Source organism: Podarcis cretensis (genome assembly GCF_951804945.1).
Source record: "Podarcis cretensis genome assembly, chromosome: 9".
Taxonomy (NCBI): Eukaryota; Metazoa; Chordata; class Lepidosauria; order Squamata; family Lacertidae; genus Podarcis; species Podarcis cretensis.
In genome coordinates, this window is record NC_137178.1 from 52,612,950 (window position 1) to 52,634,802 (window position 21,853).

The window sequence follows — 21,853 nt, forward strand, 5'->3', positions numbered from 1 at the left end:
GAAAGAAGGGTATGAACTGATGAGCTTGAAGTTATACTGTTCTATACTGTTCTTATTATTTGCTTGGAAAATTAATAAAAATTATTATATAAAAAAAAAGAGAGTTCATTTTGCAACATGTGAAATAGGCCTGCATAATGCAAGGCCAGTGGGCTACTTGCAGACTCCATCCTTTTTGCCACTCCTGCAGGAGTTAAAACACTTCCTGCTTGTGTCCCACCGCTGACTCTGTAGAAATACCTTCTGATCTGCATTATGCATACTCTCCACTGCTTCTCCCTGCATTCAGAAGATCTGTCAACCTGTTTTCCAGCCTGTTGCAACAATCCAGCTATGCCAAACAACCTGCTTGCTATCAAGTTCCTCTCAAAATCAATTCATACATTACATTTTAAAGTGTGCACTTAAACATCCTTTAGTTTTGATTTTGTTTTTAAAAATAATGGCATTGGATTTCACTTAATGCTGTCGCAGTAAATAACTACTTCCTTGATCTGATTAATAGCCTTCTATCCTACCGTATTTGAATTGGTGGGGCCAGTGCTTTTCCCCCTAAAATAATATGTTTAGGGGCACTTGCATTTTGACTGAAGAAAATCACCATTTTATATAGTTCAAATCAGGAAAAAGAAACACAGTAAATGGACAATAGTACAAAGATCCACAAAATGTTCAGGGGTATGCGTACCCCCGGAAAAAAGCACTGGTTGCAATGTGAATTTTATTATTTATGCGTGCTGACTTGGGTCGCTTGCAGGGGCATGCATCACATGTAGTTCAGCCCCACACAAGTGATTGTATTTTTCTCTCCCTTTTGCCATTTCCCTTATAGAATTACCAAGAAGCATGCTTTCTATCTCAATATCTAATAAAGAGCAGCACTGTATTTAGGGTCGTGCAGGCAGTTCATCTGCACAGGGTGCTGAGCTGAGGTGGGGGGCAAAGAATTATAAATAATAAAGGAATTATTGTGAAAATAAGAAATATTGAAAGGGAGGCCACCAAATTTTCTGCTCGCTCAGGGCGCCATATTACCAAAGTCCATCACTGCAAAGAGAGTCCCTTTCCCTAACCTCGGGGTGACATTAGGGCCTCCCTTCACCTGAATAGTTACGACATGCCTTTTCAAAGCCTACATCTCCTTGCCAAACCAAACAGGAAAGTAGTTTCTGAAATACTGATCACAAAGAGTTCAGAAAAAAGGAGTCACATGCCAGAAAGAAAGCAAACATTCTGGGCACAACCTAATGTTTGTAAATGCTGTTTCTAAAGAGAAAGAATGGATGTTTATTGATCCTCATTAGCTCTCAAAAGGTTCCTTTTTTTCAAAAGCTCAGTTAATGGTGTTTGAGCACAGTAATCTGTTGGGCTGTATCACAACTGCTATATTCAATGGGACTTCCTCCTAAGTCTGCACAAACCAAGGGGATATAAGTGGCTCCCTTTCCTGTCGTGCCCTCATAGCAACTCTGTGAGGTAGGTTAGGCTGAGAGTAACTCTGACCCATCTGGTTACCCAATGAAAGCTTCATGGCTGTGTGGTCATTTCATACTTGGTCTCCCTTGTCCTACTGTGGCAACTACATCACACTGGCAATTAATACTACAGTGGTACCTCAGGTTAAGAACTTAATTCGTTCTGGAGATCTGTTCTTAACCCGAAACTGTTCTTAACCTGAAGCACCACTTTAGCTAATGGGGCTCTCCCGCTGCCACCGCACGAATTTCTGTTCTCATCCTGAAGCAAAGTTCTTAACCTGAGGTACTATTTCTGGGTTAGTGGAGTCTGTAACCTGAAGCATCTGTAACCTGAAGCGTCTGTAACCCGAGATACCACTGTACAATAGAAACTCAAGAGAAGCACTGTTAATACATGCATGAATATAAATAAGGATGACAGCTTACTAATCCCTTCCTGATTTAAAGGTGCCCTCATCTATTTTGTAAGAATCTGATTGTACAATGACTTTAATCACTGAAGAGGGTTTTGAGTACAGGTTTCTCTTCTTCTTTGGCAATCACTCGTAGCCAAGTAAGACTGTCTTCCATGGTTTTAACAGTGAGTCCGTAAGTGAGTGTGGAGGCCAATTCTGGATCCACACATCCTTCCACAGTGGGGACGTAGGTTTCCGGGCAGGAGTTGATCACAATGAGGGTTTGCCAAGTGTGCCTTCCTCTTAGCTTGTTTCTCCCTTTTGTCCTGTGTTCTAGTGCATTCAAAGCCCATGACACTCTACTTGTGCGCAATCAACTTGTATATGTGCGGCACTGGAATAATTTGTTTCATATCAGAAAATGAAGGTAGAGAGCTGGAGAACCTCCCCAGAGCCTTACAAGGACTTCAGTGAAGGCAGAGAAGAGACTGAAGGCACAGCAGGGCTTTGTTTAGGCTGCTCAGCCTCCCCACCTAACAGCTACTGTGCGTAGTAGCGTAGCAGAAGCAGCTGCTTTTCCACATGTCCTCCAGCTCTCCCCATTGCTTCAATTCCAGTTGTGGATATTCTTTGCACAGTAGTTTTGATCTGGGTTGGAGAGGGAGTGGCAGAGAGGGCATTTAAAGGTTGTTTTTAAAGGGTGCTCCTCACTTACACGATTTTCATGCAGGGCACTGGAACATAGGTACCGTATTTTTCGCTCTATAAGACGCACCAGACCACAAGACGCACCTAGTTTTTGGAGGAGGAAAACAAGAAAAAAAATATTCTGAATCTCAGAAGCTAGAACAGCAAGAGGGTTTGCTGCGCAGCGAAAGCAGCAATCCCTCTTGCTGTTCTGGCTTCTGGGATAGCTGCGCAGCCTGCATTCGCTCCATAAGACGCACACACATTTCCCCTTACTTTTTAGGAGGGAAAAAGTGAGTCTTATAGAGCAAAAAATACGGTAAGTGGGGAGTCACCTGTATGTTTCAGAAAAGGGTTATCCTATTGGCTCTGGCAATTGAGGGGATGAAGACCCAGCCTCACGGCATTCCATGAACTGGATGGGTGGGAATTTGCATACTCTTAATGGAGTTGCACTCTTAATCGGATTTACTTCTGAGTAGAGATGCATAGGATTGTATTGTTAATGAACTAACTGCACCAGCTGTTCATCATTTGTCACTTCCTTTTTCTACTATCTTAAACACTCGTGATTTGGATAGGCACACATTTTAAGAAGGTCATAGACTGGTTATTTAGAGGGCACCCTAATAGGAGGCAAAAGATGCCTATAGGAGGTATATGTATTTCCTCTCTCCATCTCAATGCTGGCTCTCTTCTCCATAATTGCCCCATTTGCCAGAATGGCAGCTTGCCATACAATACTAGAAGTACAACTAATAAGAAGCATAAACAGGATGTTTAGCTACTCAACAGGCTTTTACAGCTTCAGGCTCTGATGATGTCACAACACCCTGACACTGTTGTTGAACTCTTCTTTACTCACATTTGATCAGCTACATGCAAGGGCAGACTTTGGCAAGATGGCACCCTGAGTGAGGACAAAATTGGGTGCCTCCGCCTTAAATATGGATTGCCAATTTGTTGGAGTCTAGCAGGTTTGCCTTCTAATCCTTCCCAGGGTTAGGCAAAGTAAAGTACTACTGACTTCTGTGTGCTGGGGCCGCTCCAGCATAGACTTGCACACATTCCAGTTCTCAGCCCTTCCTTCAAATTCAGTTGTGCAAAACCTGGGTAAAGCCCTTTCTGCTGGAGAGCTGGAGCAAAACAGATGCAAGTGCAGTCATCATAGCTGATTGTTTATATGCTTTTTCCTACACGAGAATATGCAGATGTAGCACATGCAAGGCAAGCCAATGTGGTGCTCTCCATATATTCTGGACTACAACTCCTATTAGCCCTAGCAAACATGGTCAGTGGTCAGGATGATGGAAATTGTAGTCCAAAAGAGAGGGTTGCCATATTTCAAAAAGTAAAAAACCAGGACACCCCGAAAGAGCTGTGGAGCTTTTTTTAAGGAAAACCCCTAAATTGCTGAGATTTTTTTTTTTTTTTTACAAAATCGCAAAATAAACATGATTTTTCGATTGACTTGCCTAAGATCCAGGACAAAGCGCCGCCTTTCGGAAATCCCCCCCGGATGTCAATTGTGACTTTGAAATTCCAGTAATGTCCGGGAAAATCTAGGTGTATGGCAGCCCTACAAAATATCTATACGGCACTGCATTGGCTTCCCCAGCATATACACCACACATTTAAAGTTCATGACTTCCAGGGGGAAAAAATAATCCTAGGAATTGTAGTTTTTTTTAAAAAAGGGAATTTTGGGGGGAGGGGAAAGTTATGTGCTTTTAATGTATGATGTATACACAGTTTTAATGGCTGCAATCCTGAGTACATTTTCTAGGGCGTAAGAACCACTAAAACAGCAAGTCATACTTCTGAGTAAACATAGACAGGGTTGCACTGCATGACATGTAAAATCAGCAGATATATTGCGTGATCAACAAAATGATCAGGTGGTTTGCTTTACTCTTGAATAAATAAAAGCAGTTTCAGTCATATATGCCCAAGATTGACCTGTCTGGCTTGAAATGTATGAGCCACTTTCCCAGAGGGCTCTTAAGGTGGCATACAAAAAACCCCAATGCAAATACAATAAAAGTTCCGCAAGCTGAAAACAGGCAAACATTAAACAGTGTGTAAAACAATTCAAAGCCACAGAGCAAATTAGCAAAATCAACAAGACAAGCCATCTTCCTTCCTTGCATTTTCAAGTTGTACCAGCTTCTGTTCTGTTCTGATTAGGTGGATGGGATCACGTCTATGGCAGGCAAAAATCACTGGGTATTGAAGATCAGGGAAAATACAGGAAATAAAATGAGGCACTTTGCGAATATGGTTCTCCCGTTTTCTATTCATCAAGCTCTGCTCTGTCCATTTGGCCCAGTCCCCCCTCATAACTTAATAACTTGCTAAAGAAACATGTGCAAGGAGTGTTTACAGGTCGTTCCCCTTGCCCCACATTTGATGCCAAGAGCATGTGCTATATTTAATGGACCAATCTGTAAGGGAGGAATGCACTCCTGAGAACACTTGAATTGGCAAAGCCCCATCCAAACGTCCTTGCTAAAGGATAGTGGATGGGGACAGCAGCAGTGAAAGAACACTTGTTTGGCAGACAAGTTGTCTCAATTAAGCTGTGTCCTTCCTGCATCTCTCTGGAGAAGAGATGGAGCCATGTGCCAGTTCTAGCTCTTGCTTACTGAGGCTTACTAAATGAACAGGTGTGATGTTAGTCCTAAGTTTCTGGAGTAATACTTATCCTGTAGTCCAGATGACTTGGGCAACCAGAAGTTGCAAGAAGAAGAAGAAGAGGAGTTTGGATTTGATATCCCGCTTCATCACTACCCTAAGGAGTCTCAAAGTGGCTAACAATCACCTTTCCCTTCCTCCCCCACAACAAACACTCTGTGAGGTGAGTGAGGCTGAGAGACTTCAGAGAAGTGTGACTAGCCCAAGGTCACCCAGCCGCTGCATCTGGAGGAGCGGAGATGCGAACCCGGTTCACCAGATTACGAGTCCACTGCTTTTAACCACTACACCACACTGGCACTCTAGCAACTCACCTATGTGATAACCCCCAGTACAATGGTACCTCAGTTTAACCCAGTACAGTGGTACCTCGGTTTAAGAACAGTCCTGTTTAAGAATGATTCGGTTTACGAACTTCACAAAACCGGAAATAGTGTCCCAGACTGAGAACTTTACCTTGGTCTAAGAATGGAATCCGAACGGTGGAAGGGCACCGGCGGTGGGAAGCCTCATTAGGGAAAGCGTGCCTCAGTTTAAGAACAGTTTCGGTTTAAGAATGGACTTCTGGAACAGATTCAGTTCGTAAACCGAGGTGAAGGTACCCCTGACCATTAGGTCCAGTTGTGGACAACTCTGGGGTTGCAGAGCTCATCTCGCTTTACTGGCTGAGGGAGCCGGCGTTTGTCCGCAGACAGCTTCTGGGTCATGTGGCCAGCATGGCTAAGCCGCTTCTGGCGAATCAGAGCAGCACATGGAAATGCCATTTACCTTTCTGCCGGAGCGGTACCTATTCATCTACTTGCACTTTGACAAGCTTTCAAACTGCTAGGTGGGCAGGAGCTGGGACTGAACAATGGGAGCTCACCCCATTGTGGGGATTTGAACCGCCAACCTTCTGATCGGCAAGCCCTAGGCTCTGTGGTTTAGACCACAGCACCACCCGAAGTACCACTGTATATATATTTAAAAATACCATGGGTATACCGGGTGTTAGGGAAGGGGTGGTGCCTCTGGTGGGGGACGTGTTGTGCTCCTTCTGGGGTAGTTTGTCCACCTTTGGTCCCCACCCTGCACTCAGCTTTTACCTGTGGCTCCTAGAAGCTGTTAGTATGTGACAGAGGCCATACCCCAGGAAACAGCTTCAACGGGCCAACTAAACCAGGTGAGATAGCCGATGGGTCTCAAATCCTCAGTGAGTTAGAGACTTCCCTTGCATGTGAAGACAGGCTCTGGCGGATTGACTGGATGAGACCAATAGTGGATCCAATGGTCAAGAAAGCAGTTTCTGCATGTGCTGTAGAGGGGGCAGATGGGGCTCTTCAACCTGGGAAGGTAGCCCATCTAGGAGAAGGAAAACTCTGATCCTACACCTCTGCTACCTTGTGGGATAACTTCGGGAGAAGAAAAGACTAAGGAGTAAACCATATACAAATCTGGAGTCCCTGAGATGGTTGGATGGCACCTTGTACACCTCTTTCCAGCAATCCCTGCTCCTAAGCTGGTGCCTAATGTATTGCTCTGTTGTCCTTTGAAACCATATCAATGTGGCCAAGAGGGGACCTTGTCATCTGAGCAGCTTAGGACCTCCAGGCTTGTGCCCCAAAGAAGTCACTTCGGTGCTGCTAATACAGCAGTTTGATTTTACCCCCAGAGACGCACTCCATTGTCCCTCGAGACAGATGGATGCCAACAACATAGAGCTGGCAATAGGCCTTTTTTTTTTTTAATCAAGCAAAGATATACCAGCCAATGTTTACTTTGAAAGGACCATGAGAGCCTGTGCTAGGCAGCTTAGAACTTCATTCTCCTTTAGCTAATGCTGACAATGAAAGTGGAATGTGTTCTGGTGCTTTGATTGTGGCTGGTGATATAGTGAGTAATGTTGCAGCTGTATAGCTAAAAGAAGGTAGATCAAATAAACTGAATGAACTGGCTTAGTATCACCTGAAGGCTCTTATTGTATTGCATAATAATCCCACAACCTTGCCATGCTCTCACCAGGTTTCCTTGGGAATTTAAGAATTGGAATAGAATCTTACAGCTTTCTCAGCAATCACAGGTGTGAACAAATGGAATTCTTTCAAGTGTGCTTGGTTTGGAGAAGTACGAGGCAGAGCTGTCCTTTCTCCGTTGATATTTTATTTGCGTTTGGGGCAGAATAGGAAAATTCATGGTTGTTGTTTTTTTACATGAAGTGAAATTTAAAATAGCTATTTATGCAGATGATTTGTTATTATTGCACACCACCCCAGTCTCTGAGCAGTGCATGATTCCAGGGGCTCTTGGTCATTCACACAGTTCATGTTACCAAAGTTCATGTTTCCTGAATGGGGAAACTGTGCCCCTGAAGGGCCGGGAGCGCAGCCTGGGAGTCATTTTGGACTCACAGCTGCTCATGGAGTCACAGGTTAATTCTGTGTCTGTCTACCAGCTCCATCTGGTACACAGGCTGAGACCCTACCTGCCTGCGCACTGTGTTGCCAGAGTGGTACATGTGCTGGTTCTCTCCCACTTGGACTACTGCAATGCGCTCTACATGGGGCTTCCTTTCAAGGTGATCCGGAAAATACAACTAATGCAGAATGCAGCAGCTAGACTGGTGACTGGGAGCAGCCACTGAGACCATATAACACTGGTCCTGGAAGACCTCCATTGGCTCCCAGTACATTCCTGAGCACAATTCAAAGTGTTGGTGCTAACCTTTAAAGGTCATATTTTCTTTTTGTATGTGTTGTATTAAAATGAAATATAAACTATTATAAAAAAAGGAAAGGGGGAAAAAGCCCTAAACAGCCTGGGCCCTGTATACCTAAAGGAGCACCTCCCCATCATTCAGCCCGGACACTGAGATCCAGCCTTCTGGTGGTCCCCACACTGCAAGAAGTAAAGCTACAGGGAAGCAGGCAGAGGTCTTCTCAGTAGTGGCACCCACCCTGTGGAACGCCCTCCCATCAGATGTCAAGGAGATGAGTAATTATATATATTTTAGGAGACATCTGATAGTAGCCTAGTATAGGGAAGCTTTTTAAGGTGTAATGTTTTACAATGTTTTTATATATGCTGAAAGCCACCCAGAGTGGCTGGGAACCCAGGTTGATGAGTGGATTACAAATAATACATTATTATTATTATCATTATCATTATTATTATTATTACTACTACTAAACGAGGCACAGTGAAGGCTGTGGTGTCTTTATAATATATGGTTTATACATATAAACCTCCTGAGCCTACGATGGAGGGGCTCACAGCATCAACACCCCAAAAGGGTCTTGCTTCTCCCATAGCCACAGGCTTGGATTCAAACAGAAATCAAACACTGCTCTCTCTAGCCCCAGCTTGCCGCTTTGCTTCTAGCTCACATCACTGCAAAACTCTCCTTCTAACTACTCATGAGTTGAGGGAGGGAGGCCCACCCATTTGCCACATCTCACAGATTCACTTCCTTTGTTCCCGCTAATGGCTCGTTGTCCAGGCTATCACGTCAACTGAAAGGTAGCCTGGCTTATATTTTAACACTTGCTGTATCCAGGGGTTAGAAGGTTCCTGGTATACAGCCTACTCCCCACCCACCCACCAAAACTAATAGCATTATTTGTCCATAGGCCCGAAATGACGTTGTAGGTCATTTCCACAGCATAGCACAGCAACTTCCAAATTAAAGAGTCAAATTTATATCCTTTTACTCATGAATTTCCAATCAATTTTTCTTTGGAGGAATTGGCCGCTCACAATTGCCGGACTCAGAGCTTCGTGCAATGAAGGAAGCATGTCGATTCCCAAGTGACTCCGTCTCCAATCCCGCTCGCACTCGGCGCTCTTTTTGGAGCTTACCGGGGAGCGGGGGAGTCGTTCCAGACACCCACAGGAACACCAGGTCCTCAAAACGCTCGATCTGAGGGTTTTTCGGGGTACCGCAGCGCTCTAGCGGTTCTCCCCTGGCTTCAAAGCACCAGCGCCCTTTCCATGGAAGAGCTCCTGTCCACCATAACAGGCGACTCAACTGGAATTATTTATATTTTCAGGTGTTCAGACACTTCTAAATTACATTCCTTTTTTGTGGGCACAATGAAAGAGGATCCTATGAGACATTATGGTGGCAAAGAGGCTTCTGCTTCAAGACTGGAAGGAGAAGCACTCAAATTCCATTACTCAGTGGTTTGAAGATCTCACTGCCTTTTCTATGTTTGAATTTTTATCATATGATTATCAATCTTGTTTGGATATTCATTTGTACATATAAATATAAATATAAATATACACATATATAAATAAATATGTTTAAGTTAGGATTGGTGGAATTTTTTTTATTGTTTATATGAATTATTATGTTACATTATTCTGCACGTGCGCGCGCACACACACACACACACACACACACACGGGATCCTCCGGAAAAAAGTACCGTATTTTTTGCTCTATAAGACTCATTTTTTCCCTCCTAAAAAGTAAGGGGAAATGTGTGTGCGTCTTATGGAGTGAATGCAGGCTGCGCAGCTATCCCAGAAGCCAGAACAGCAAGAAGGATTGCTGCAGCGATCCCTCTCGCTGTTCTGGCTTCTGAGATTCAGAATATTTTTTTTCTTGTTTTCCTCCTCTAAAAACTAGGCGTGTCTTGTGGTCTGGTGCATCTTATAGAGCCAAAAATACGGTATTTCACAAAACGTATCCCCCCTCAGCCAGTATCCCAGCCCTCCTTTGACACACCTAGCCCTAATACCTCCTTGCTGTACCTACTGATACATGGATGCTTGTTTCCTAAGCAGAGCGCAAGCACCAGCATAGCAGTGCTAAAAGCTTTCACTGCTTGGGGACTGTGGACAAGCTCAGGGCTAAACTATTTGAAAGATCTCTCTTGTTCCGTCACATTTCCTGGGATGAGACACCAAAACCTGAACTTAGCAACTCTTGATGGCTCAGCAGCCGGTAGGCATTTGGTTGGGAACAGAGTATGAGAATCTTATAGTGCTTTGTGTAATACATGTTTATAAAATATTCAAGTTGAGCACAGAGGAGAAGACCCTTAGGCAAACAGTGTGTTTCTCCTTTAAAGCAACATTTGTTTTGCAGAGTTGCATTTTGCCAGCTGGCTGCCAACCCCACCCTTAGGATCCTTCTCTTCCACTGACTACAGTAGATTCCAATTCTCAGGCACTTTCCCTGAGGCCTTACCCAGATTGAATGTGCTGGATAGCTAGTAACCAACAGTCATCGAAAGGCATTAAGCAAATGAACTCATACAAACATTTTCAGACAAGGCCATTCTGCACAACGACGAGACAATTCAAGTGTTGTTTGGAAACCTACATGAACATTGCTTGAATTTTGTTCACAGCAATGCCTCAATCGGTGAAGCAAGTTTCATAGTGAACTTCAACTAGAGTCTCATCAACAACACATTTTAAATATGTGATTAAGACATGGATGAATAACGTGGGAGTCAATAAAAACTTCCCATGCTAGAGAAAGGCCTCAATTGTGTAGTCACAAGTGAAGAATCAGGCTTGCACACTTGCAACCCTAGGGCTTTGGCAGCATTTACTTTCAGTTCCACTGGGTCTCAGTTTCCCATGGGTCAGTTAACAAGCAAGCTATATAAGCCAGTGGTCACTGCTGTGAAACTGAGAATAGGGAAATGGGGAAATGAGTCACCAGCTGCCTCACCTTTAGTGACCTCTGTACCTGGGCAGCCCACTAAAGGAGCCTGCTGCCTTGCAGCAAGAGAGCCAGTGGGCAACCAACCACCTGTAGCCAGGAATAAGGGACACCTTTGATGAGGTCACATTGAAAGATGAAACAATGCACAAACAGAAACCCAGCCAGCCTTTGAAATTTGCACTTTTCTGAATTTTGCAAAATTTGGGGAAAGTGCACAACATCATAGGATGGCTGTTGTTCAGCCCAATAATATGGGTAAAAATGCACATACTAGAGGAAATGTATATAAATACATATATTTGTGAAAATAGTTTAGAAAATAGTTTAGAAAATGGATTGTTCCCATTTTCAAAACTGGTATGTCACCGTGCATATTAGGGTAGATGCATGCCTTGCTATATTTCTATAAAGCACCTGTGGCATGAGTTTACATGGAAGAGATCTGTTTATAAAAACAGTGGCATTTCATTTGTTTAGCTTATGTTTTATTTTAAAACTGATAAGATAATAGCGGGAGCAAATGGAATGAAATCATGTCCGCAGGCGTTTTTGTTGTTTGTCTAGCCTCTGTTTACAACGGAACATTTTTCCATTTCCTACGGACGTCAGCTCAAGTTACACAGCAAAACTGCAATCTGAGAAGCAGTCAGAGTTCTAAAGCTTTAATAAAAATCTTGTGCATGCATTAATGTTGATGGGAGCTTGAGCCACAAACACCTGGAGGGCACCAGGTTGGCAAAAGCTGCATTAATTAGAAGCAGGGCTATCACAGGTGGCATCTAGCCTTAGCCTCCCTTGACGTCAGTTCAATGTTTCACTGAATATTCACAATCAGCAAGGCTGCTCTGAACTTTGGATGACCCAGCAATAATTTATTTATTTTTAATGAGATTTTCTGTTTAAAACATTAACATTTTTTTTATTTAATTTGTGGCGCAATCTTTTGTTGTTGTTGTTGTCCCAGACCAATTGAGGTTACTTTGGATTTTGCTTTTCTAGTATAGCAACTCATGGCATGCCTTCCTAAGTGAAAATAAATGCACGCCAATAACTAAGACAATTCCACGTTCCAAAAAACAACCAGTGCCACATTTCTAAAAGGATACCTACCAAGGTCCAAGATTAAACAATATCCTGTGACAAGAAAGCCTTAAATCAGTACTTATGCCTATGCCTATTACCACTTCTATTTGTTAATTTAAATGCAGGATCTAACTCTGGATACAGTGGTACCTTGAGTTACTTAATTCATTCTGGAGGTCTGTTCTTAACCTGAAACTGTTCTTAACCTGAAGCACCACTTTAGCTATTGGGGCCTCCTGCTGCTGCCGTGCCACCGGATTACGATTTCTGTTCTCATCCTGAAGCAAAGTTCTTAACCTGAGGTAATATTTCTGGGTTAGCGGAGTCTGTAACTTGAAACGTATGTAACCTGAAGCGTATGTAACCCGAGGTACCACTGTATTAGGCAATATTGCATACCCCCCCCCCAAAGTATATTAGGAGAAATTCACAATAAGATGACACTTTATTTATGAGAACTAGTTTTTTAAAATTCACAAACAGATGTGGAAGTGTGGGGAAACAAATTTAAGGCTGGAAAATGAGAAACAGAAACTGACTTATTTGCCCATCCCTACTGTGGAGTCTCTGAATACTGTGAATGCACTCACCTCATGGGATCATGGGAACATTGGAAGATGTATTCTACTGAATTAGATCATTCATCTATCTAGCTAAGCATTGCCTGCACTGACAGGAAGTTCTCCAGGGTTCAGAAAGGGGGCATTCCCAGTCTAGAGATGCCTGGGGTTGGAACCGGGGACCTTCTGCATAAAAAGAAAACATATTCTCTGCCACTGAGCTTCAGCGCTTCCTTCCACCTGAGCTCTCCCAGCTAGCCTGTCTCTAAGTGCGACTCATCCCTCAGTGCAGAGAGTCCAGAGCCAGTCAGCTTCTGCTGCTGGCCAAGAGACCAGCTGGCTGGCATTCTTTATCTCGCAAACCTACTACAGAGGAAAGAAAACTACACACAAACCTGGAAATTGGTTGCAGGACTTTCTACTGAGACTCTAGTTTCGTTCCTAACATGCATTTCCTTAGCCATTGGCTCCTCTTAGTTCCTGTCCCCAATCCAAGACACTGAAGATGTTGTTTTTTTAACAGGGTTATATGGATGCTTCATGAAGATGGTGGCACTGGTCATCACTCAGCAATGATTACGCGGCCTGTCTGGGGACTTCCACTCTAGGTAACATTTCTGCTTGTTCTTGGGCCTTCCCCTCTTACTTCACATTGCCATTGTCTGTTTTCAGTGGACATTCTTTCTAGTGGTACAGATCTGCCTTAAGCAACAAGGTGATGAAAAAAGAAACGAAGTTTGTGTTTAAACACTGGCAAGTGCCTCTCCCACCTGAAAGAAGGTGTATGGAGAGCTAACCAGATGACCATGGGAAGTCCAACAGCAGGCGAGCATGTTTTGTGTTTTGCCTGGCTAAAGAAGAACCCCATAATCCAGTGACATCAAAACATGTTTAAAAAGCAGGGGGAAATGGGGAAAAGTCCCACAGGCTCAGAGAAATGTCTTCTCCCCACATACACCCTGTGGTTTTTGGGAGGATTTTGTTTTATCCCCATCCAGAGAGTGAAGAAATTATTTCTTCGGCAAAGCACTAACTTAAATCTATATCTTCATTAAAACATATGCATTTATATATATTTAAGGCATACGTTATGGGGAGTGAGCCCCACGGAATGTTTGTTGGGTACAATTGTGCACTAAATGTTACATAGAAACTGAAATCTCAGGCATAAATACCACTGCGGTCAATGGGATTTGCTTATCAGTATAAGTGTTTAGGATTAGAGTGTTTGTGGTTTCTTTGATGTTCAATATTTCTCCAGGAATGAATTTGCAGCATATATTTATTAAGAAATAAGCTACTTTGTATGGCAGTGGAAAAGGATCCCCTTGCCCATTCTTTATCTGGAGCATGGGGGAGTGCTGAAGCAAAACAGCAAGTGGAACCCAGGTGGCAGGAACGAAATAAATAAATAACTGCTGATCTCTAGAGAAGCATCCATAAGAGCTCCTCTCTTCCAAAAAGCCACATGCTTCCCTCCCTATGCAGTGAAATGGAGCGAGAGATTACTTTATCCTCATTCATTTCCATTCAGGGAGGGTAGTAAAGGTAAAGGGACCCCTGACCATTAGGTCCAGTTGTGGCCGACTCTGGGGTTGCGGCACTCATCTCGCTTTACTGGCCAAGGGAGCCGGCGTACAGCTTCCAGGTCATGTGGCCAGCATGACTAAGCCGCTTCTGGCGAACCAGAGCAGCGCATGGAAATGCCATTTACCTTCCCGCCGGAGCGGTACCTATTTATCTACTTGCATTTTGACGTGCTTTCAAATTGCTAGGTGGACAGGAGCAGGGACCAAGCAACGGGAGCTCACCCCGTCGCAGAGATTCGAACTGCCAACCTTCTGATCGGCAAGTCCTAGGCTCTCTGGTTTAACCCACAGCGTCACCCGCATCCCTTCAGGGAGGGTAGCACCCCATATATCCTGCCTGCCATCTCCTATGTGTGACTAATGAGGAGAGGAAGGAAGAGGCAGAGAGATGGGGTTAGCTCAGTAAGGGCCCCTCTGCAAACTCTTCTTCTTGCACATTCCTGATTATTTGTGCAAATGATGCTTTCAGGGTAGTCACACATGATCCTGCTTTCAATAATTGTTTATGCCTGCAAAAGTTCTGAGGCAGTTGCACCACTTCATTTCCAATCAGTGCATATCCTGTAACTTCCTGCTTAAATCCCATTAACTTTTTATACCCCACGTTGAAGGATACACCCTCAATGACACACCTGAATAGAGGGGCCCAGTCTATGCAATGCTGCAAACTCCACCTACTTTTACCTCTGGCTTTGCTCACTGATGGGAATGCACTCTACAGGTGAAAGACATCTTTTTCCTTCGCATGTTCAATTGCTCCACACTGAGCTCTACAAATTCTACTGGTACAGCGGCCTTGTAGGAGGATGCTACTCTGGTGTTGCAGGTGAATGCTCTGCCACAAATATTTAAGTTTAAACAACCAATTCCTTAGTAACTTCTTAAGTATCCTCAATTTAACCATGTGTTTCTGTTAAGTTTTTTTTTATAGAGAAGCTCAAAACAAAATGCAGTATCTTTTTGAAAGGAATGTGGGGGAAGTTTTTCAAATAAGCCACAGGCAATATTTCACAAGGACACTGAAAATGACCTTGAGTTTAAAAGGAACCGCAACAAAAAATCCCAAGTACGATGGTTTCACAAATGCTTCAGGTTTGCTTTTAAGAACAAGACACAAAGCAGACCTTCAGAATTAGCCCTCCTTGCTTTAATGAAGCACAACGGCTCAGTAGTGGACAGGACTTCTGCAACTCTTCCTCTCTCTTTTTGTTCCTCGAATTCCTTTCTCTTTAACCTGCCTCCCAGAACTGTATGCGCACACAGATCTATTTTTGAATCCTCAGACATGCATCAGCATTCCATGCTTGTTACACAAGGGGTTACTGTAAGGGTTACTGAACTCGGCAAGAGCATTTGCTAAACTGACTTGAGCATTTCCATGTTGTCAATTTCCTCCCACAACGCTACAGTAAACAAAACAGCTTTTGAGCACGCACTGCATGAGTCCTGGTGACATGCAGCATGGGACAAGTTATAAACTCTCTAGTTCATTGTGGAAATAATCCATTTGTCTCTGTGCCTCTTTGGCTAGTCAATTTCACACAATGTTCATTATCCTAGGACCGAGAAAGCAAGAATGTGGGTTTTTTTTTAAGGGTTGTATGTCCAAGAAAGCAACATTCATTTATTGTTGTGGACCTTCTCTAGCCAGGACCTGGCCTGAAACAAGATCCCAGTGCCCTCCAGATGTTTTGGGCTAAAGATTGCCTTACCAGAAGTTTTTGCAAGGTGATACCGTAGGTACAAGAGCTATTACTTCAGCACTTTGGGAGGACACAGTTCCTGGGTGGGTGGCAATGCTTTGTGTGAGTGTGAGCAGTTATGGCAGTGGCCTGTACTAGGTGGTGCTATATGCCTGCATAGTCTAGAGATAACAGTTCCCTGGTCTCCACTGCCACCTCACATCACCCTTGGGTAAGAATGTTGGGATCCTCCTTCCTGGTGCAGCAGTACACACCAGTGGAAGCTGGTTGCCTTCCAGAGAACTGCCATAGGATAGCTCAGTTGGTAGGGCATGAACCTCTTAATTTCAAGACCCATATTGAGCAAAAGATTCCTGCACTGCAGAGGGTTGGACTTGATGGCCCTCATGGTCTCTCCCAACTCTATATTTCTATGATTCTGTGATTCTATGATTCTGTGCCACATGAGCTGCTGGCTTACTACTCCGAGTGCCTGAAGCACTGGGCTTTGGCAACTGGTGTCTGCATTGTTGAGGTTTATGGCTTCTATGCACGCTTGAGTTATCTCTCAGTTAAGTACTGCCTGAAATGAAGGCACTGCATGTGTGATGGCCTGGGAATCCGATTCAGAGGCTGAACCGGAGGAATCCCAGCCTGCACAGGAGTCCCTGCCTCCAGGCCCGGCTGAACTGGGGTAGGGCCTTGATTCTGAAGCGCCTGCACCTGTGCTGGATCCTCAGGAGCAGGAACCAGGTGAATCCACTCTGGCTCCAGAGGTGGTTGAGGACTCAGTGCCTACAGGTGAGTCTCCCCCTGGGCCCAGTAACCCTTCAGCCTCTCCTGAACTGCAGAGGCTCAGGGCAGAGAGGCGAAGGGAACTGGTTTCTCCCAGGAGGAGTGCTCGCCTTAAGGCCAGGAGAGGCGGGTCTCCTGGGGGCCGGGACCGCCCCTGGCCTCAGAGAAGATAAAGGCCAGTCAGCCCGGTCCCAGTTTGCGGGAGCAACGTTGTTGATGAGCTGTTTCGGCCAGCATCCAGCCCTGTTTCCCCCAGAGTTCCTGTCCTTGCCCGGCTTCCCTCTGTGGACCCCGCTTCGCCCGAGGAGGACTGTCTGCCGACCCTCAACTCAGGTCCTGGACCTCGCCCCATGGTAACCCCCCCCCCCCCGGACCAGCACAGCATGTCCTGAGAAAAGCTCAGAATGTACCAATGAAAACAGGACCCTTCTTACTACGGGTATACTTAGGCGGTCTCTACCTCCTTCTCCAGTCTGGCTCTTTGCAAAAAAGCAAGATACAAGCATAGTATGAATTCTGCAAATAGTCCAGCAGAAAGTTACTTTCCCCTGCGTGCTCAAGAGCAATAGTGGACCTTGGAGTCTCAGATTTAAATGGGTGCCCTGTGCAACCCCAAAATTCAGCACTTTCTGCCTCTTGCCTTCCATTCTGCATCATAGTTGAGGCGCCCTTGCAGTGCTCTCAAGGCTCTATACCTGAACCGGTCCTGCTCCCCTAAATCCACCTCTGCCAGGAGACAGGAGTTCCCCAGAGCAATGCAAACTTACTCGATCAGTGCAATTTTCCTAAGGGTGCTCAGAAGGAATGTGCCATTTATAGTCTTTAATTAGTCTTTCCAATCCCCGAGCTAATGATGATTATCAGTAGTCATAAATTCCTGCCTGTCCTTTCTAGTATTATGAAAATAATACACAGAATTTAAAGAATTATTTGTGGCTATGTAGCTTGCATTTTTTCCTACTGTATAATGCTATGTTGACACAGAACAGGTTAAGAAAAACACTTGCCCTGATCGAGCTGGTGTACTGCAGCCCATGGGTGGGGAACCTCGGGTCTGGGGGACAATTGTGACCTTCTTGACCTCTCCATCTGTCCCTTGGGGCTCTCCCTAGGCCACGCTCCTCATGGGAACTACTTTGTGGGGGTTTTTTTTAGGGCTGCCTGGTGCTTGTCTAGATGAAGGATGGAGTGGGTGTGTGCAGAGGGTGTGTACCTGCTGTACAAAGGTAAACATTACATTCCTTGCTCTGCTCACTTTTCCCTCGGGCCCTGATCACCACTGAATGTGGCCCCCAAAGGTTTGCCCAGAAGGGGATGAAAAAGCTTCCCCATCCTTGCTTTAGAAGTTAAGAGATCCAGAGCCAGATTTCCCTAGTTCAATGTCACCTCAGCCATTAACAACAAACTGGGTGGCATTGAGCAAGTCATCCTCTCTAAGCCTCGTCTCTTTCACTGCCATGTGGAGGAAAAGACAGCTCTATCCCTCCTCTGCCCACATTTTTTTTCTACCTGGGAGATTATTGAGATGTGTGAGTACTTTGTGTGCTCAGAAAACAATATACCGTATAACTAAGTAGATGGGACAGATCCATAATCAGGATCTATTGCATCTTTTTTATTTTCCTTTTAAGGTTAAAACTTTAACTTTTAAAGAGAATGGAAGCAGATTTGGGCCACGATGCTGGCAGAGATGTGAACCTCCCATGTCACTAATTCTACTTCAGAACTTTAAGTTTCCACTGCTGAAGCACGTTAAAAATCCCTGTCACCAAACTTGGCCCACCAGAGGGCTCACTTTGGCCCACTTCACCACCACCACCAGAGGTGGCAGGGCAGGCAGGGCACCAGTGGGAATGCCATCTTGGGGGCTTCCGGAACCTGAGGTGGCAGCTTTACACCACCTAATAAATAATAATAATAATAATATTTATTTATATCCCGCCCTCCCCAGCTGAAGCCGGGCTCAGGGTGGCTAACAACAATAAAATAATGCAACATTCTAAAAATATTATAAAAATTAATTTGCCTAACGGCTGGGTCGGCTCTGTTTATGACAAACTACTTCCTACAGCAACTTTTCTTTCTTTATACTGATGCTGAGTGCACGCCATACATTCAGAAGCATTTAAAGCCATAGTTTCCCTAAAAAATCCTAGGAACTATAATTCGCACCTCCTAGAGGTACATTCCCAGCACCCTGAACAAACTATAGTTCCCATGATTCTTTGGGGCAAGTCATGTGCTTTAAGTGTATGGCGGGCAGGCAGTTTGAGCATTATTGAATGGGTAGATGAAGAACAAAGTGCCCCGTTAGTAATGATTTAGAACCTGAACAAACTGGATACAAACTCTAAAGTTGTGGAACTCCATCCCCACAGAACTGTGTCTGGCAAAAGATGCACCTCTTGACACTTGAGATGTATATTTTTAGGACCCACCTTATTTGGGGGATTAAACTGTTTTTAACATTGTGTTTTAATTGTTGTAACCCACGCAGGGATCTTAGAGTGGTGGGTAGGTAAAATGATGATGATGCAAATCTTGGTATTTAACAGCTTGACTTTAACTGACTCTTATGTAAGTTGTGAGGTACTCTGTTAAAGCTGAGGGGAACTATCTTCTGTAGTGAATGGAAGGTCTTCCTGAGCAACACAGAAGCTGTGGTTGCCCTACTCTGACGTTTGTGGTGAATGACACAGGCTTTCTTTTGGTAACTGCTCATTTTCATTAGGATCATATGGGCCATCACTATTTTTTGTCAGCTGTCAACAAGAGAAAAACCTGTAACTTTGTGTATAGTAAAGGTAAAGGGACCCCTGACCATTAGGTCCAGTCGTGGCCAACTCTGGGGTTGCGGCGCTCATCTCGCTTTATTGGCCGAGGGAACCGGCGTACAGCTTCTGGGTCATGTGGCCAGCATGACTAAGCTGCTTCTGGTGAACCAGAGCAGCACACGGAAACGCTGTTTACCTTCCCGCCGGAGCGGTACCCATTTATCTACTTGCACTTTGACATGCTTTCGAACTGCTAGGTTGGCAGGAGCTGGGACCAAGCAACGGGAGTTCACTCCATTGTGGGGATTCGAACCGCCAACCTTCTCATCGGCAAGCCCTAGGCTCTGTGGTTTAACCCACAGTGCCACCCACGTCCCCAACTTTGTGTATACCATGCACTTATTCATTAATGCTGGAAAATTCTGCCAATGAGCATCGTCAACTACTCTTGCCTACCTGGAGAGTCAAGCCCTCCATCCGTAACCTGGTGGGGGAGGTAGGCAAGCCAGGAGACTCCATGTCAGGCCTGGAGGTCTGGCATCCCTAAGCCAGAACCAATGACAAACAGAGTCAACTCATTCTAGTTTTGTCCCTTTCCTCTCCCTTGCTGGGTTCTGCAGGGAATAAGTAAAGAAGTGAAAGTCAGTGCTGGTTGTTAGTAAGACGGCAGGTGGCGGGGGGGGGGGGGCTGGATGAAGCCAAAGTGGGTGCCCCATTTACCCTAATGGTGGAACAACCTCTACTGGATGTGAGGGCCTTTTCTGTAACTTTCTGCTGGTGTTTGTCCCTCTCCTTAGCTTTTACCGTCCACAATTTAGTTAGCTTATTGTTTATTTTGTTATTTATATTTATAGCCCATCCTTCACTAGAGACCATGGGTGGGCTCGTGGGCTTTCCATTAATTTTGGTATTTTAACGTGACACTACTTTAAATTTTCTGCTTCTAGGTTTGTTGTTGTTGTGTGTTCGGCTTTTAAATTATTTTAGTTGTTCTATGGTTGGTTGTTTCAGTGTATTTTGAACGTTGTTAGCTACCCTGAGAACTACCTTGGCAAGTGGAAACTAAGGCAAGGTATAAACAAATAAGGCTGTCCAGGAACGCGAAAGAATGGCAGTGGAATGCCACTCTAAAGCCGGCTGTATGTGGTCAGAGAACCTGCCAGTACTTATCACTTGCAACAAAAACTCAGCAAACAACAACATATTAGGAGCAGGTGCAAGGAGACCTGATAGGGATGCAAGTGGTCAGCCTAAACATGTGGTTAGAATCCTTAAATTCCAATAAACATCTGATTGGAGGAAACCAAACAGAAAGGTTTTGAGGAATTGTTCAGATAAACAACCGACAAGATAATAAATTGAGACGTTTCTATGGTGGCCAGGCAAAAATATATTATTCTGGTGCAGTTGTCCAATTGTGCTTGGAGCAAATATAGATGTGAGACTGAAAGCTCTGTACTCATTCCCCACAGGAAAGAAAACAGAGGTGGTAGTGTGCAGGTTATTTGGTGGGACACTATATAAACAATTAAATTTATTGATTGTTCAGCTTTAAAAAATAAACAAGGACTCCACCTTCTTTTCAGCCTTCCACTATATACCCCACAAAGACGAGGGCCCCCAATATATTGGTTCAAGGTTAGGAACAAAGAGAGTTGCATTTGTTCAGCTGTTCACCTATGGCCTTCAAGGTGGTGGATTCTTCCCAGAATTCCCTGTCTCCCTTGGAAGGTGGTGAACTCTCCTTCACTGGTGATTTTTAGACAGAGGTTGGATGGCCACACATCACAGAAGCTTTCCTTGCGTTTGCTTATTTTTCTCAATTCTCACTTAAGTGATTCTGCAGTTCTCTCCCTTCCCTGGAATCATGGGTCTCTTTCTCTTTCATTCATGTGTTTCTCAAGATCAAGCACTGTAATATTCTTTTCCAGACAAGTTACAAAATTTCAGTCTCTCTGGGTGAAAGATTCTACTGGAGCATGAGTGCTCACAACCCTTGTATTTCACCAACTGCCGTCTTGTGACCTTTCTGAAGCCAAGACTTTTTGCTGACTGAGGTGAGGAACAAGATGGCCATCCCTCCCTATTCCTTGCACAGAAGCCAAATGGGCTGGCAGTTGAAACTTGCCCAACACGCAGCAGTGATAGTAAGAAAAAGGGGGAATAGGCCCCACTGGTCCCACCACCCTCCACTGGTATAGGTGCCAATATCATGTTGAATTTCTGACATATTAGGAAACCTTCTTATGCTAGAACTCCTAATCAAAAATTGGCCACTTGTTTAAACATTTAAAGAAGATTGGAAAACATTTATTGAATATGTGGGAAATAATTGCTCAGTTCAATACCTATGATATTCTACACAGCTGGGGCCTCAGGTCCCTGAAGGAACGCTTGCTCCTACATGAATCTGCCCATATACTATGGTCTCTGGTTGATGGTCTCCTCTGAGTGCTCT

The 21,853-nt window shown here is 44.4% G+C and overlaps 1 long non-coding RNA gene across 1 annotated transcript in view; it reads right to left on the reverse strand.

Moving 5' to 3' along the window:
* Nucleotides 1-11,810: 11,810 nt before the first annotated feature.
* LOC307223719 overlaps nt 11,811-21,853 on the reverse strand; it is a 33,509-nt gene continuing 23,466 nt past the window's right edge. The window contains exon 3 of the long non-coding RNA XR_013842214.1: nt 11,811-11,935. This is a non-coding gene — a long non-coding RNA (uncharacterized lncRNA). The remainder of the gene's footprint in view (nt 11,936-21,853) is intronic.